At 36.0% G+C, this 14,414-nt stretch overlaps 1 long non-coding RNA gene across 2 annotated transcripts; it reads right to left on the reverse strand.

The window, feature by feature from the left end:
* Window positions 1-5,541: 5,541 nt before the first annotated feature.
* Window positions 5,542-11,940, reverse strand: LOC110044162 (uncharacterized). 2 transcript variants are annotated; one of them, XR_002296084.2, is made up of 3 exons: window positions 11,800-11,940; window positions 7,253-7,304; window positions 5,542-5,984 (listed from the first exon to the last, which is right to left on the reverse strand). It is a non-coding gene; the product is annotated as an uncharacterized LOC110044162 (long non-coding RNA). The 2 variants fall into 2 exon arrangements; XR_002296085.2 differs by lacking the exon at window positions 11,800-11,940 and adding an exon at window positions 7,518-7,651.
* Between the last annotated feature and the right edge of the window lie 2,474 nt (window positions 11,941-14,414).

The raw sequence follows: 14,414 nt of genomic DNA on the forward strand, positions 1-14,414 counted from the left end.
TTTTCTTTTACTGCGATTAATGTTCAATCATTTCGGTGGTGTTTTTGGTAAAATCAGGAAAATCAAGGGAGCGCTTGTTTGGATATCATGATGTAATTATTATGGGATAAGACCTTATTAGGGAGTAAGCAACGACGACGACGACGTCGAGGACGACGCCTGTAAAAAATGAAGTTACGTTTTACAGCCGAAATTCTCCATTGTCTAGATCTGTTCGGTACGCCAATGGCTCTTAAAGCGCACTTATAAATATGCAAAGACAGCGTTCAATTCCAAATAATAATAACACGAAAAATTAGCCGTCGTCTCTGCGTTCCGTGGACGACGCAGAACTTGGTTATTTCACGTTCTTGTTTTGCAGAGGACGGCAAAGAAATGTACAAAGATTTATAACGCACGTGCACAGCTATTGCTTCGGCTCATTAAACCTTTTGTTTGGTGACGTTCTCGTTGCCGTCGTCGTCGCGGTTTGCTCAAGTTCCCTATTGTCTCATCTTTTACCTCGAAGAAGAAACTTATGGACGTATGGAATCTCTGAATTTCATTACCGCTACTTAAAGTTTCGCAGGGTGGCGCGGTTTTCTTCCCCCGGGCAGTCGAAGATCAAAACTAAAGCAAGTCCAATTAGATTGGTCAACAACAAATTTTCAAGTGGCATCCAGTAAACCATTTAATTTCAGAGTTGACTTTTGCCTCTGTGTCAAAACCTCGTTTAAGGGAAAATATTCTTTTGAATTTCGAGCTTAAGAACGAGGCAACAAGGACTAATTTGCAAGTAAACAAAAGAATACTAAAATTGCGGCCATTTTGGAATAAGGTGTATATATGTAATGCAGGAGACCATATTTAGGAGGTGATCTAGAATTCCCTGGTGAGCAAGATCAAAACATAAAAATATTTAGAATTGTCGACTATATTTCTTAGCATATCAGATATATGACAGAAAATGAGAAAATGAGACAGAAAAAAAGACTTATCAACTAGTGAATATTGGCTTGATTCTCCACCAAATTTTCACAGCCAGCTGTACGTATCCTAAAGACAGCTGTTTAATTTTTTCAGTCGTATGGTTGTTATAGGTAGCTAATACCTTATTTATAAGCGTCAAGTTATTGTCTTCCTGTTTCCTTTTTTCTTAGTATAATAAATAGATATTGTTATTGCTGTTTTGTTTGTTAATTTACAGAATACCTGGTCAGTGAGTAAGAAGACTATAATACAGAGGATATTACATGCGCGCGAGTGGATACGAATTTTACCGCTTCGAATGTTCAACTCGATATCTCATAATTTAGCCTAGCGAATGATCATGAGTGAGATATTGAGTTGAACACGAGAAGATAAAATTCGTATCCAGAAGCGGGCATGTAATATTCTGTTTATGATGTAAATATACTAACGACGACATTCTTGACGATTTTCCGAAGATTTCCGACCACTTTTTGAAGATTTCCGAAGATTTTCCAAAATTGTTCCGAATGCCAGACAAACGCTTCCGAACATTTTCCAAACATTTTCTAACATATCCCGAAGATTACCGTTGATTGCTGAAGATTGTCAAAGACGACTGAAGAAGATCCGAAGATGTTTCGATCATACATAGTTAAGTGTAGTTAAAGGGACAAAAGAAAAAGAAAAATGTTATCAAAAAGGAATGATATCTTTACAGTGTGAAAGATAAAAATGGTATCTTCACTGCGCGCGATGGAGATATGATTTTGTGGAAAAAGGAAAAATCCTGGTATTTCACTGGCGTTTTAATATATAATAAAACAAAAAACCCAATGTATTAACAAGATTCTTGTGAGTTTATGTTTTATTTGCTTTTTCAGTGGTATTTTTTTATGTTTCTTATATTTTAATTTAAAGTCAAAAGTAACTAAATCAAGAAATTAATTTAGATCAAAAGAAAAGAGAAGGCTATTCGTGAAAAGAAAACTTTGTAGAGAAAACTGAGAAAAAAGCCAAATTCTGTGAAAAATTAGAAAGCAGATCAAAATTCGGCGCCGCTTAGGGTGAAGAAAAAATATTATAAGTATTATGGAGGCGGCGTGGCCGAGTGGTTCAGGGCCCTGGATTTGATATCTGGAGGTCCCTGATTCAAATCCTCCAGCCACCACCTTACCGCTATCTGGATTTGTTCTCGGTAGTCCCGAGTTCAACTGGACCGTTTCCCCCCAGCTGGAATTCTTAATTATTTATGTTCTATTTGCAATATTTGTGTGTTTATTTACAGTGTCCCCAATTAGCACGATAGTGCCAAATACATTTCACACTAAAATAAAGTTATTTATTTTATTGCATTTATTGCTAATAAGGCCCATTATTCCGGCAAACGGCATTTTTTCTCTTGAAACAAAAGGAAACCTATTCCTGAGAAAATGAAGGACTACTGCAATGATGAGGCTCACGGTCATGCTTTACGCTGTTTCTGTCGGTCATTGTACAGTGATCATAATGACTGTGTTATAGCTGATGGCCTCACTTCTTTGTTACCCATGGTGACAAACAACATAAAGATCTATAAACATTAACAAAGCAATAGACCTTTTCCGCATTCCAACAGACAATGGCGCCCGGAAATGAAATTCTTTTAAAATGAAGTTAAAGACTGTATTTTTCCCACCATTTCCCATTATTAGCCGTGTCCAAGTCACCCAAGTCACCCATGTTGTTTTGAGAGACTTGTCGAAAGAGCAAAGGTCGACCATCTTCAAGGCTCCATTTCCCTGTTCATTAATCATAACTTTTCTTTTTATTTTGTCCTCTTACCATTCCATAGGAAAAGGTAAAACATGTCGTTTATCTCTTTTACAGCATGATGATTAGAATGTAATGGTGCAAGTAAGTAAACCAGCTGTGATGCGGTGATACACGTACAGTAATTGTCCCTATCAGCGTGAGCCTACGGTATTTCCAACTACTTAATAGCTTTCTAATTTTATTAGTTTCATCGTTGTAGTTGAAGTTTATTGCCATATCCGGATCTGTTGACAGCCGCAAACCAAGTGCTTCAACTTTGTGTTGTGGCCATTATATATCCTTTCTAGGCAAAAAAAAAAATTCTCTTCCCAAGACTTAGAGCCGATCCCGAGAGCTTCCGTTTTGCTATCATTGAGCCTGAGGCCAGAGATCTTACTGAAATTCTCTGAACCTTGACCTGTCTAAAATAAGAGCGGTATTGATCGACATATTGACTTAACTTGACTTCATTGTTAGCAAAAGGAAAACCCTTAACGCCCCTATTGCTTCGGAGTTTCTTGGCTAGTACCTCCGCTGTCAGAATGAATAAATGTGGCGAAAGAGGGCAGCCTTGCCTAACACCTCTTTGGGGCTGGAAAGATTACTTGGCCACCCGTTGTCGAGAACGCAGCTTTCAATTCTGCGCTAAAAAAGTTCATACCCAATTGATAACTGATGGACCAAAACCAAGTAAGGTATCCAAAAAACCAAAAACAAACAAACAAACAAAAAAACAAAGGGTTAAGTATCCAAAATGGATGGCCATTCAAGTGAACCAAACGCTCTTTCGAAATCTATGAAAAGACGTAGAACTGGTGCATTATGCCGTGCAGCGTATTGGATGATGCGGTCAATAAGTCGTATATTTACCCCGATAACCTTCCTTTCATAAATCCTGTCTGATCATTGTTTATAACCTTTGGAAGCACGGTTCCCAATGACTTTGGCTGCAATTTTGTAGCCCGTGTTAAGGAAGGTGATAGGGCGCCAGTTTTTAACTTAAAGAGCCTCTGCGTAGGTTACGTTAGGGGCGGAGAGTAAATATCCAAGTCAGCCGCAAGGCCACCTGTGCCAGGCGTCGCAAGCTTAAGACTGTTGGTCCCCAGGGCTCGAAAAAGTCTCGTTTGCTGGCTAAAAAAGATTAAAGTCGGAGGAGTTATGTATTTTCGAGGTATACAAATATTCGAGGTGTCTAAATACAGTCGAACCTCCGGTTGCGACCACCTCTCCCCAGCGACCAGTTTTTCAAACATTTTCAAGTAAAATCACTACATTTGAAAACCTCTTGTTAGCGACCACCTCTCGCAAGCGACAGCGACCACTTCCAGAGCTAAAATTTTGAAATTTTCTTTTGTTTTTAACCTCCCGTGAACAGATAATAGAGCGGAAATTGGATAATAAGGTGTTGTAACATTATCACATTTCATTTTACAAGAGATATTTTTCAATGGGTAGTATCGTATTTTCTCTCGAAATTGACATTTTCATATGAATAAAATATTTAAAACGTAGGGTAAGTGTCTGCCATTACCATATGCTAATGAGTCAAAATTTTGACCCAATGTGGCCTAAGCTCCCGTTAACGACCACATAGGCTTGACATTTTGGGTGGTCGCTTACGTGTTGTTCGACTGTATTATTTTACATTCGATTAAACTGTCTTCGTCTGATGTGACGTTAGTATTGTCGTTGAGTTTTAGTTGGCTTATTAAGACTAGAGGCTACCGCACACTAGCCGATTTTTTGTCGTAGAACTGCAGATTTTTTGTCGGGGTTAAATCGGGTTAAAATTTGTCGGGCCATCAGCTTGTCGCACACTAGCCGATTTTTTTGTCGCGACTAATCGCGTTGAGGCTTGGGGCTGAGTCATCCAAAATCAAGATGGCGCCTGTTCACTGATGTAACTCTCCTGACATTTCTTAATTAGTTGAGGCGCGCGCGACCCCGACAAATTGTCTTGGTCCACTGCACACTAGCCGACAAGGCCCGACAAGACGTTTTGAGATCTAGCACTGTCAGATATCGCCCGACAAGCCCCGATCTTGTCACAGACTTTTATGAATTTACCGCACACTAGCCGACAAGTGAAGATCTTTTGTCGGCCGACAAAAAATCGGCCAGTGTGTGGCAGCCTTAAGAAAGTGTTCAATATTCTTTTCAACTTCATTATCCCACTTATCAGACTTTGGGTTCCGTATTTAGTAATCTTTTCAAATTCTTCTTTTAGGAACTTAATCCTCCGTAGGAAAAAAGATGGCGACTGGTACATTTACCCATAGTTAGCGCAAAAAAAAAAAAACCATAACAACCTTCTATAAAATTTTAAAACCTAGGCTACACAATGTCCTTAGTGCAGGAACAAATATTGTAAAAATTTGGCCGTCATTGCGCCACATAGGCTGTGTTAGGTTCGCAAGGTATTGTGGTAAAATGTACAGTCGCCATCTTTTTCCCTACGGTGGATTCGCTCAGATGTATTTTGATTTTAATAAGGGGTCATCAACAATTGTGCTTTCCCGCTGTTTCTCTAAGAATATGATGCAATTTCTTTTTACAACGGGAGAGGAATGAAACCACCAATTGCTGGCAACTCATTCGTTACACTTATTTCACTTATATCTAAAGTATAGATAACGAGTTCGAGAAATAGACAAGCTCATCATTTATTGAATGTCAGGCGACATTTGTCCGAGATAATCGTCCGCGGACTTTTAACTGGAGATTTTAGTTATATTTCGAACGTTAATAATACTTGATACAATTATCTAAAGTATTAATAGAGAATTCGAGAAATCGGTATTGAGGTAATAACAAACTCAACATTTATTCGCATAAAACAGTAAAATTCTAAGGTTGCATGCTTTTATCAATTGCAGCAACATAATGCGGGTACATTACACAAACAAACTAAGAGGGAAGATTTACACCAGTAATTTATTTCTTTAAAAACAGAAACGAAACAAACGCATAATTGTGGTTCATGTGGAACAGTTCTACTTTTCTTCATTGTAATCTCGGAAGAACTTTGATAGCACTTCTCTCTTTCTGCGGCAACCCTCTGCACACTGTAATGAGGGCATCAGGCAGTTTGTGTTGCACTCCTCTGGAGTGTTACACTTATTCATGGTAACTTGGCATTCCATCTGTTGGGTTCGACACCCTGTAAGGCATTGCCGATTAAACCCTTGAACATCTATGGATACCATCATAAGAACAAGGAGGGCCAACAATAATCGTTTCATCTGCAATAAAAAAAAAAATTACAATTCAAATCATAACAACAGCACATACAGTGACCATAGTAACAGAAAGACTAAGTGCTAAAGTGATTTTTCAAAAACGAAGGCGCATTTCTATAATTCTCTACGAGGTGTGGTACTTCTCAAGTATTCGAGAAAAAGAAAATCCAGTTCCTTGAACGAACTCCTTTGTTCTCTTAATACTGGTAACTTCATACTGATGACATTTAGTGCGATAAATTTCATGCTCTTGCTTGACCATATTTGCAATGTACATATAGTATTATAGGGAAGAGGAGATCGTTTCTAAAATTCCGTAATAACCCAATATCGCCTTAACCATGCAGATTGTTTAAAGTATTGAGCGCTGACTAATGAGCAAACCACAGGATCATTAATTATTTAAAAAGCATCAATAATAAATTTTAATGCAGGGGAAAAGTTTGACTTCCCGCTGATAATCTTCCTCGATGAGATATCTGCCTAGAATGCACGCATCAGATCTGAATAATTCACCAATCTTACAAGTTTCTCAGTTGATCAAAATAAATTCATTACCTACCCAAACAAAAATCCCAAGCAAAGTCATTTTCCTTTATTTTTCGAGAGTTTATAATTTTCTCCCGGATTTTAATTATATTATTATTCTTACTGGAGGCATCAGTTCCTCCAAGCAAATTAAAAGTATTAGAATTATCCCTTAAATACAGGAAAATAGGTGTTACTTAAATTGCACTGACCAATCCCGAATATAAGACAGGACTGAATAAATTTTCTGTTACTTTATCAATTAACAGCTCGCGATGAGAGATGTCGACAACCTATGAATTTAAACAATACGAAATTTTAATTCAAGACCAAAATTCACTCTTGGGAGAAACATTTCCGCGAGTTTTTTTTTTTTTCTTGTTTTTATGGACATATGGAGTATTCAAGACAAAAAATCGGTAAAATACATGCTGATGATCTATACAGACTGGAAGAGGCTTGTTTATAGAAAGTTGAATATGATATTTCACTTAACGTAAAATAATAATAATATAATAATAATAATAAAATACATAAAACACACAAATATGGCCAGTCTTGTGATTTGGATAGTGTAGCTCGATAACTCTGAGGAGGTCATTACAACAATGTTTTTTTTTTTCTTTGATGCAATCTTAGCGGTGAGAAAAGTGAGTGCTATTCATATGTACAGAAGAAGAAAAAACAACCTAAGTTTAAGAAAAGACTTGTAAATGCAGGCAGCACAGTAAAATAAGACCTACCTTGGCTTGTCTGTTTTTGTCGTCTTATCAGAACAGAAGATTCAGACTTTTTCTGAAAGCAAGAGGATAAATGTGATAAGTTATATATTTCGGAAAGACTATGACTCGGATTACCTACAAACACAATTTCTCGGGATCAAACCAGAGCCCAAAAGAAAGTGATGCAGATTTTGATTACGAGGATAATAAAAATATGATTTTAAGCGGAGTGAAAAAGGCAAGTTAGTCTGAGAATGTGCACTCTTATACGAAACTGCCAACATACATAAGCTAGATGGAGTCGTCGGCAGATCTTGGGAAATCCTCGAGAGCAGATGTAACACGACTCCTTATAAGTACGCCGACTCCCACACTGACTAATTTGCATGTATTGTCTTTTCATCATCAATGTGTCTCCCCAATTTGGCTTTCTTCACGATAGTTGCAAGATTTTAGTACTGATATACGATGGCCAGGGAGAATATTACTGTTAATGACTTCTTACAAGCATAGGTGGATTTCTTTGTTAATGTTATCTAACGATAGTGGTCATAAATGCGTGCGGTAAATGACTGTTGCGTTCACTCTATTCAGATAACACATTTTTGTGCCCAATTTGAATTTCACAGCTTTGGAACAATTGCAGCACATAGATTGAAAAATTGCTTTCACAGCTTTTATTCTATTAAATGTAATTTCTAGAGCTGCCTTTTTCCTGTTAATTGAATGAGTATTTATTAACAGAAACAAGACCAGAAGGAATACGTGTGGCGACGCTCGGTGACTTTAATAGCCGTGGCGATATGATCGCTTTGTAAATTCAGGCCTCACGTAGAAAAAGCCCGTGCGGTATTTTTTCAGTTGTAATTGATGCGATTGCATTTAAGCTTTGAAACATAATGATGTGACATTTATATCGTTGCTGAAAAGTAGAGGGCTCTATATTTTTTATAGCTATTTTCTTTGTAAAATTTAAAACTGTAAAATCGATAACGAGTCAAATTATAGCGTGACTTTGAATCGGCCGCAGGTAATCGAATAAAAATGAATAAAAACCGCACGGGGAGAAACGACTTGTGAAGTTTGCCAGGCAGTGCTTGCAGAAGGAAATTATGAATGATGGAGTACTAATGACTTGATGAAACGTGTAACGCCGAACATGTTTACGAAAGCTTTCGATAATTTAATTGTGCCCGACTTTTTGTCTAACCATAAATTTAAAATTAAACAAGAGAAGAATGGTCCAATTTTATGGCCAACATGAACCACAATTGTAGTAGCACTTTGCATTAAAAAGAAAAGTGATTGAGTTTGTTCTGATGGCAAAATATTGATCAGATAGTTTATGTACAAAAAGAAAAAAAACATATGTATCTGACACGCCTTGTCACTTCATAAGATATTTTCAGACTTCCGAGCAATATTACCTATGGGATTGCGTGCGCAGATAACGATATAAAGTTGAAGGTTACACGCAAGTACCAAGCCATCGTTTGCACGAATATCACATCATGTGAAACATTTCAAGCTCAAGTTTAAAAACAAGATTTCAATGCCGCTCCCATTGTCTATATATATGTATATATAATAGATTTCCGAAGCAGCTGAACTTTCTAATTTCAGTGAGGTTAAGCTTTCACAAAGTTCACAGATGTTGCATGGCCAGTGAGAGGGGAGGAGCAATTTGGTTCACGATCATTCAGTGATCGTTACCACATACTTATCTTAGAAACAAAAAAGCAAATGTCGGCTCTTTTCAGCTTTGTAATTTTCATTTTTAACAGTGGGAAGGAATCAACAAATATTCAGACTGAATTGGTCACACTTCCAAGCAGGAAAGCCGAAAGGGAAAAAGCGCGGAACATGTTTCATTAAGTGTCCAGGCCAATTTTCAGGGAATTGTATTTTTACAAGTTTATAAACGAAAGAAATTGGCACTTGCAAAATTGTACATTAATGAGAGCATAAAATATTTAAGGTCCGCTGAAATACATATTTTTCTTAAAATAATAATAATAGTGGTAATAATAACATACTGTTTTGATCACATCAAATAAGGTGCATAAACTTTGAATTCTTCTCTCATGTTTGCAGATGAATTCATTAATTCTGGTACGAAAGCATTTATTGAAATATGCAAATATCTAATGAATAATGATCTTCCCTTGATTACAAATAATGTCGCGTGGCCTAAGGCAAGGTGGTTACTGGACATGTTAACAAGTCGAATACATATATCTATTTGATTTTTCTCTCATTGATGTTTCTTTGGACCAGGTAGAACTTCGCGACTCCAGGACTTTCCAAACGAAAACACACAAAAAGAGACAATAACTTAAAAACGATCTATACTCAAAACAATTTAGTGGAGTTAAATGTACGTGTACCATCAGCGGAGATATTTACAGAACAATTAATACTAGGTAAGTAATTTGATTTAATTAAAAATTACAAATGTTACCAATTAGCTAAGGAAACAAAACGTGGTGTACTGTGAAAATATAATAAAATAAAGGAAATAACTATTTTTCTGCCTTTTGACTTGAAATTTTCTTCGGATCATTCGTGCTCAGAAGCGAAAACACAGCACTACGATAGAATAATACAATACGTAATAAAAAATAGTATAATATAAGTTTAAGTGATGGAACAGAGCAAAAACAAATTATAATTGTAATATTGGCCATATCCTGGAGACATGCTTTACTCGTATTATCTATACTTTTTTCTTAACTTTTTGTTAAATTCAATTGAGCGACCAAAGATCGGGTGTTTGTCGTGGGACATGATCCATTAGCTGTGGTGTAGTGTTCAATTTTGACATTGTTGTTTGTATCATACCCACATGCATTCGAATGTTTACTCGCTTTCTTAGTAGAGTCAGTGCAAACAAGAATTAAACGTAATTTGTTTGGTTAGTCGATGTCCGTTTGTATGTCACACAGCAAATATACCAGTAAATGAAATAGATTAGGAAACGCCCAAATTCTCCCAGTTCAAATATTTCAATAAACCAATGTCATCTGGTTCCATTTAACTTGCTGGAATGAACAAAAAATTATTTTCTGGTCTTAAAAAAATATGTATTTGATGTTGAACGGGATTTTACATATGCCTATATTAAGTCTATATTTGCCTTATTTCCCTCAGTTTGCAACACGTTGAAAGGACGTATGCATTTGATGGAGGGCTATAACCAGTCCATACGCAGTAACATTGCCAAAATAAGTGTACACTTACGTATTTTTTCTTTCAATTACGCAGTATATCTTATTTGCATTCTGGCCATAATTAAAAAAGACTCTACAAAGATTATATTTTCTTTTTCTTTTTTTTTTTCAATACTAGATGCATTTTTTAAGTTAATCTAAGGCTGCGGTTCTCAAATGCAAAATGTAAAAAAAAAACAAAAAAAACCACCAAATGTAAAAGGAAAACAAGTTTAAAAAATAAAAATAAAAAAAACAAAACATTGTACTATATTTATTTGTACAAAATATGCAATAATACTGCGATGGATTTTTCGTCGTTCGTAGAATTTTAAATTGGAAAATTTGCTTTTATCTGTAGCTGGTGCGTCATCCCTTTTAATCCATGACTCTGGATTTAAAATACGACTCATGACAGAAACGACGACTCTATTTTATTTCGGAATATGACAGGATATCATTTGACAGCTGGATCGAATTGCCATCATTGAATCGTCGAGAACATTCTTTCTTATTTTCTTCATTAACGCAAAAGAAAGACAGACCTATCTTTTCTTTACGTTATAACGGCGCCGTTTTTTCTGAACTAACGAGACATAATGCGATGTTATGCGAAAAGTTATGACACATGCTTTGTGCAAACTGTTAGGAGAAGAATAAACGAAAAAGCGATTCTACTAGAAGTTTTCAGTTTAGTTGCTGCAACCGATTGCTTTCAGAAAATCAAAACTACAGAAGTACAAATATACACTCAATTATTTGGCAAATAGTTCAGTTTTAATTCCAAGCGTTATGTCAGTAAATCTGCCTTAATCTATGTATTTTATTGGAATGAGGATCCCCAGTGTGAAGACACCGCTCTAGGTTGCATTGATAATCGTATACAAAATCCGCCAAATAAGATTAATAACGCTAAATTTACTTGTTGAGGCAACCTTCTCCTCCCACAAATCGTGTCACCATGAGCAGACAATAATAATCAAAATTGTTCAAATGAAAAATACGCTTATTTTCTTCTAATTATTCTTTATTATTATTTTTTCGGACGTGCCATGTCGAAAACAAAATGTTCTGATTAACCTACAAGTTAAATTTCTGCCAGGCTTTTAGGAACAGAAACAAAAAAAGTCCCGTTTTTACAAGTTAAATAAGTTTTTCCACCGTTTTAGCAAAGCAAGTGCGCTTTTTGTAATGTTTCCGAAGATGATTACGAAACTTATGCACAGTTACATAGTCGAACACTCCCCGCGAACTCAAACATTTAACCTTCTCTCGGTTAAATCAAATAGAATAGTGATGTTATCTTAATCACCACTTCTTTCTTTGCCTTTTTACACGAATAAAGCGCAAATTACTCACCGGAGGTCTTCTGGAGTAAATGTTGCAAGCGAAGCCACTCGATGTATTGATACAAACGCGTTTCAATTCTGCTTTATGTTCTGAATATATATACTGTTTAGTTCTAATTTGCATTGAATACCTCATGGGATTTTCGCGGCAGGTGAGAATATTGAGCGCTGATAATTACAAAAAGTTCCGGATGACACCAACCCATTTCATCGCTTTCCTTTTACATGTTAAACATTTTATTTATTTCTTGCGTGGCAAACAGGAGTGCATATTTACATGTTGGCAAAATTAATTAAACGACCAGAGATCAAAAGTGACATGATTTTCCGAGCAAGCTTCAGCATTCGGAAGTGCTAGCAAAACGTGTAGGATTTCTCGTGTAACAACGGTCAACATTAAAAGAAATAATTTCCTACCGTAAGCCTCATTTCTCAAGGGTGGGACAAATTCAATTTTGAAGTTTTCTTTGGTTAAAATACCTTATAAGTAGGGACTTTCGTGCCCGCACATATATACGTAAGTGCTCCCACGTGTTTACATTGCTTAAATGTATTTATTCTTACACATAGCGTTCGGTAAACCATGAAAAACTTCCGCGAGCCACACACGATGTGATTGAGTAAACGTTGTTAGCGATACCAACCGCACTGTAGTCACCTGTCACACAAAAATTACCCAGAACCTTCTTTCATAGACCAAAAAACAATCATCAATAACAGAGACTGGTTACGGATGGTTTCTCACTCTTAAACTCCTCGTAATCACGCTCACACAATGATGCTCGTTAGAAAGCTTTCAGCCAGTGTGACAACTCATTGATGGGTTAGCAGTTTGCGGCGAGCTTATAATTAGGAGCTGCGACGAAAAGCTATTACAAAAAGTATTGAGTTAAATGAAGCGACGCAAATGCATTGTTCTACTCTTTAATCACATCGCTTGCAATGTCTACTTGTTTAGATATGCGAAGTATAAATTTTCTTTGATGACTTTCGGCTTTCGTTGAGTCTTTTTCTCGATGATGGTTTTAGGTTAGTGGTGAGGCAGATGTTCCAGCACAAACGTTTTGGTGACCCTCAGATAGAAAGGAAGTGCCAAATGGCGGATATTGTTACCCATAAGTCTGGATAGAAGCCTTCTTTTTTATGAATGTGGCAGTTAATATCTATAACATAAAATGATCTTAACGCGAGTGTCCTTTTTTCACGTCCTTTATTCTCCTCTACAAGATTAACTGACTCCAGAAAGAGAAAGATGGATAGAGAATGCTAATCAGTCAATTTGCTAAGCACAAGTTTTCTACTATTGTAATGAAAAACCGCCCACATACAGCCAACGTTACAAAGCTTCGGGAATGTTAGTCGAATTCAGTTCTTTTTAAACGAAATTGAATGATAACACTTGGGTAATCTCACTGTGAATTTTCGGCAAAGATAAAATAATGCCCCATGAAATGTCTCGAAACATATATTTTTAAAACGTGCTTGTGAATATTTGTCTGTTTGGTTGCTTTTAAAAACTCTCTAAAAACAAAGGCGATGTATTCCTCTTTAATGGTTTTGTTTTTCGAATATCAGCATTCGCGTATGCGTTGGTAAAAATAATCTGTTCTAACCAGTGAAATATTGAATTCACCTTTCAAATTTCCCATGAGGTTGCTACGTAGAAGATAAGACAATTATTTTAATTTTTAATTATATTAAAATGTTCTTATCATCTTTTTCTCTACATTTCAAATAGATTTTGAACTGCGCTTTTCCTCTTTAATTTTAAGAAATTTATCCAAAAAGCAAATTTAATTTGTGTTACGTAAATCATTCCAAATGCCTCAGAGAAATACAGGAAAGAAAAGCCGAAAGTGATGCAAAATTAATGCCACAGATAGTAAATCTCGATACGTCTTTCATACCAATATTCTGAAATCCCCATCTGCGGAGTAAAACGCTTTTAAAGTGCAAATCTTTATCTGTCTCACCAATACAATTTGTTTATGACCACAAATTCTTGACTTTTGTAATTTCCTGTGTGAAATTTATTACTGCAGGTTTTCTTTTGTTCGTTACGGAGGGATTTCCACAAGCCGATATTTTAAATTTGAATATTGTGTTCGACGGTAAGCTTACTTCCCAAAGATTAAAAATTACCATTTTTGCAACTAGTAGTTCCATACATTTAGAAATATATTTACTTTTTGTTTTATTCGTAGATTTCTCAAACAAAATTCCCTCTAATTCGATATGACGAGAACTAATGAAAAAAGAACAATAGAACTTGTGAAAGAAATACATTACACCTTTGTAAATACGCATATAACAATCTGTATTTGTCAAATGAAAAGAGTACTCTTAATTAAGTTTGACATGATTGATTTCTAAGTTGTTATTTTCATCTTGGGCAAAGGCATTTTCTTGGAGTAGGTTGTTCACCTTTTTAGTGTTCCTCAAACCATGTCTGGTGTTGATTACACATTCGAATAGCAATTTTATTCCTTTTAATTAGTATTGCTTCAATCGTTACATGCTCTATAGGTTTCAAAGTGATTACATGTGATTCCCGGGAATAGATTCTCTTCGCATTTAGTTAACAGTTTACTAATTGTAAGTGCTCAAAAGGTATCTATTATTCAG

Source organism: Orbicella faveolata, unplaced genomic scaffold, assembly GCF_042242905.1.
Source record: "Orbicella faveolata isolate gen_17 unplaced genomic scaffold, um_ofav_v1 contig_35, whole genome shotgun sequence".
Classification (NCBI taxonomy): Eukaryota; Metazoa; Cnidaria; class Anthozoa; order Scleractinia; family Merulinidae; genus Orbicella; species Orbicella faveolata.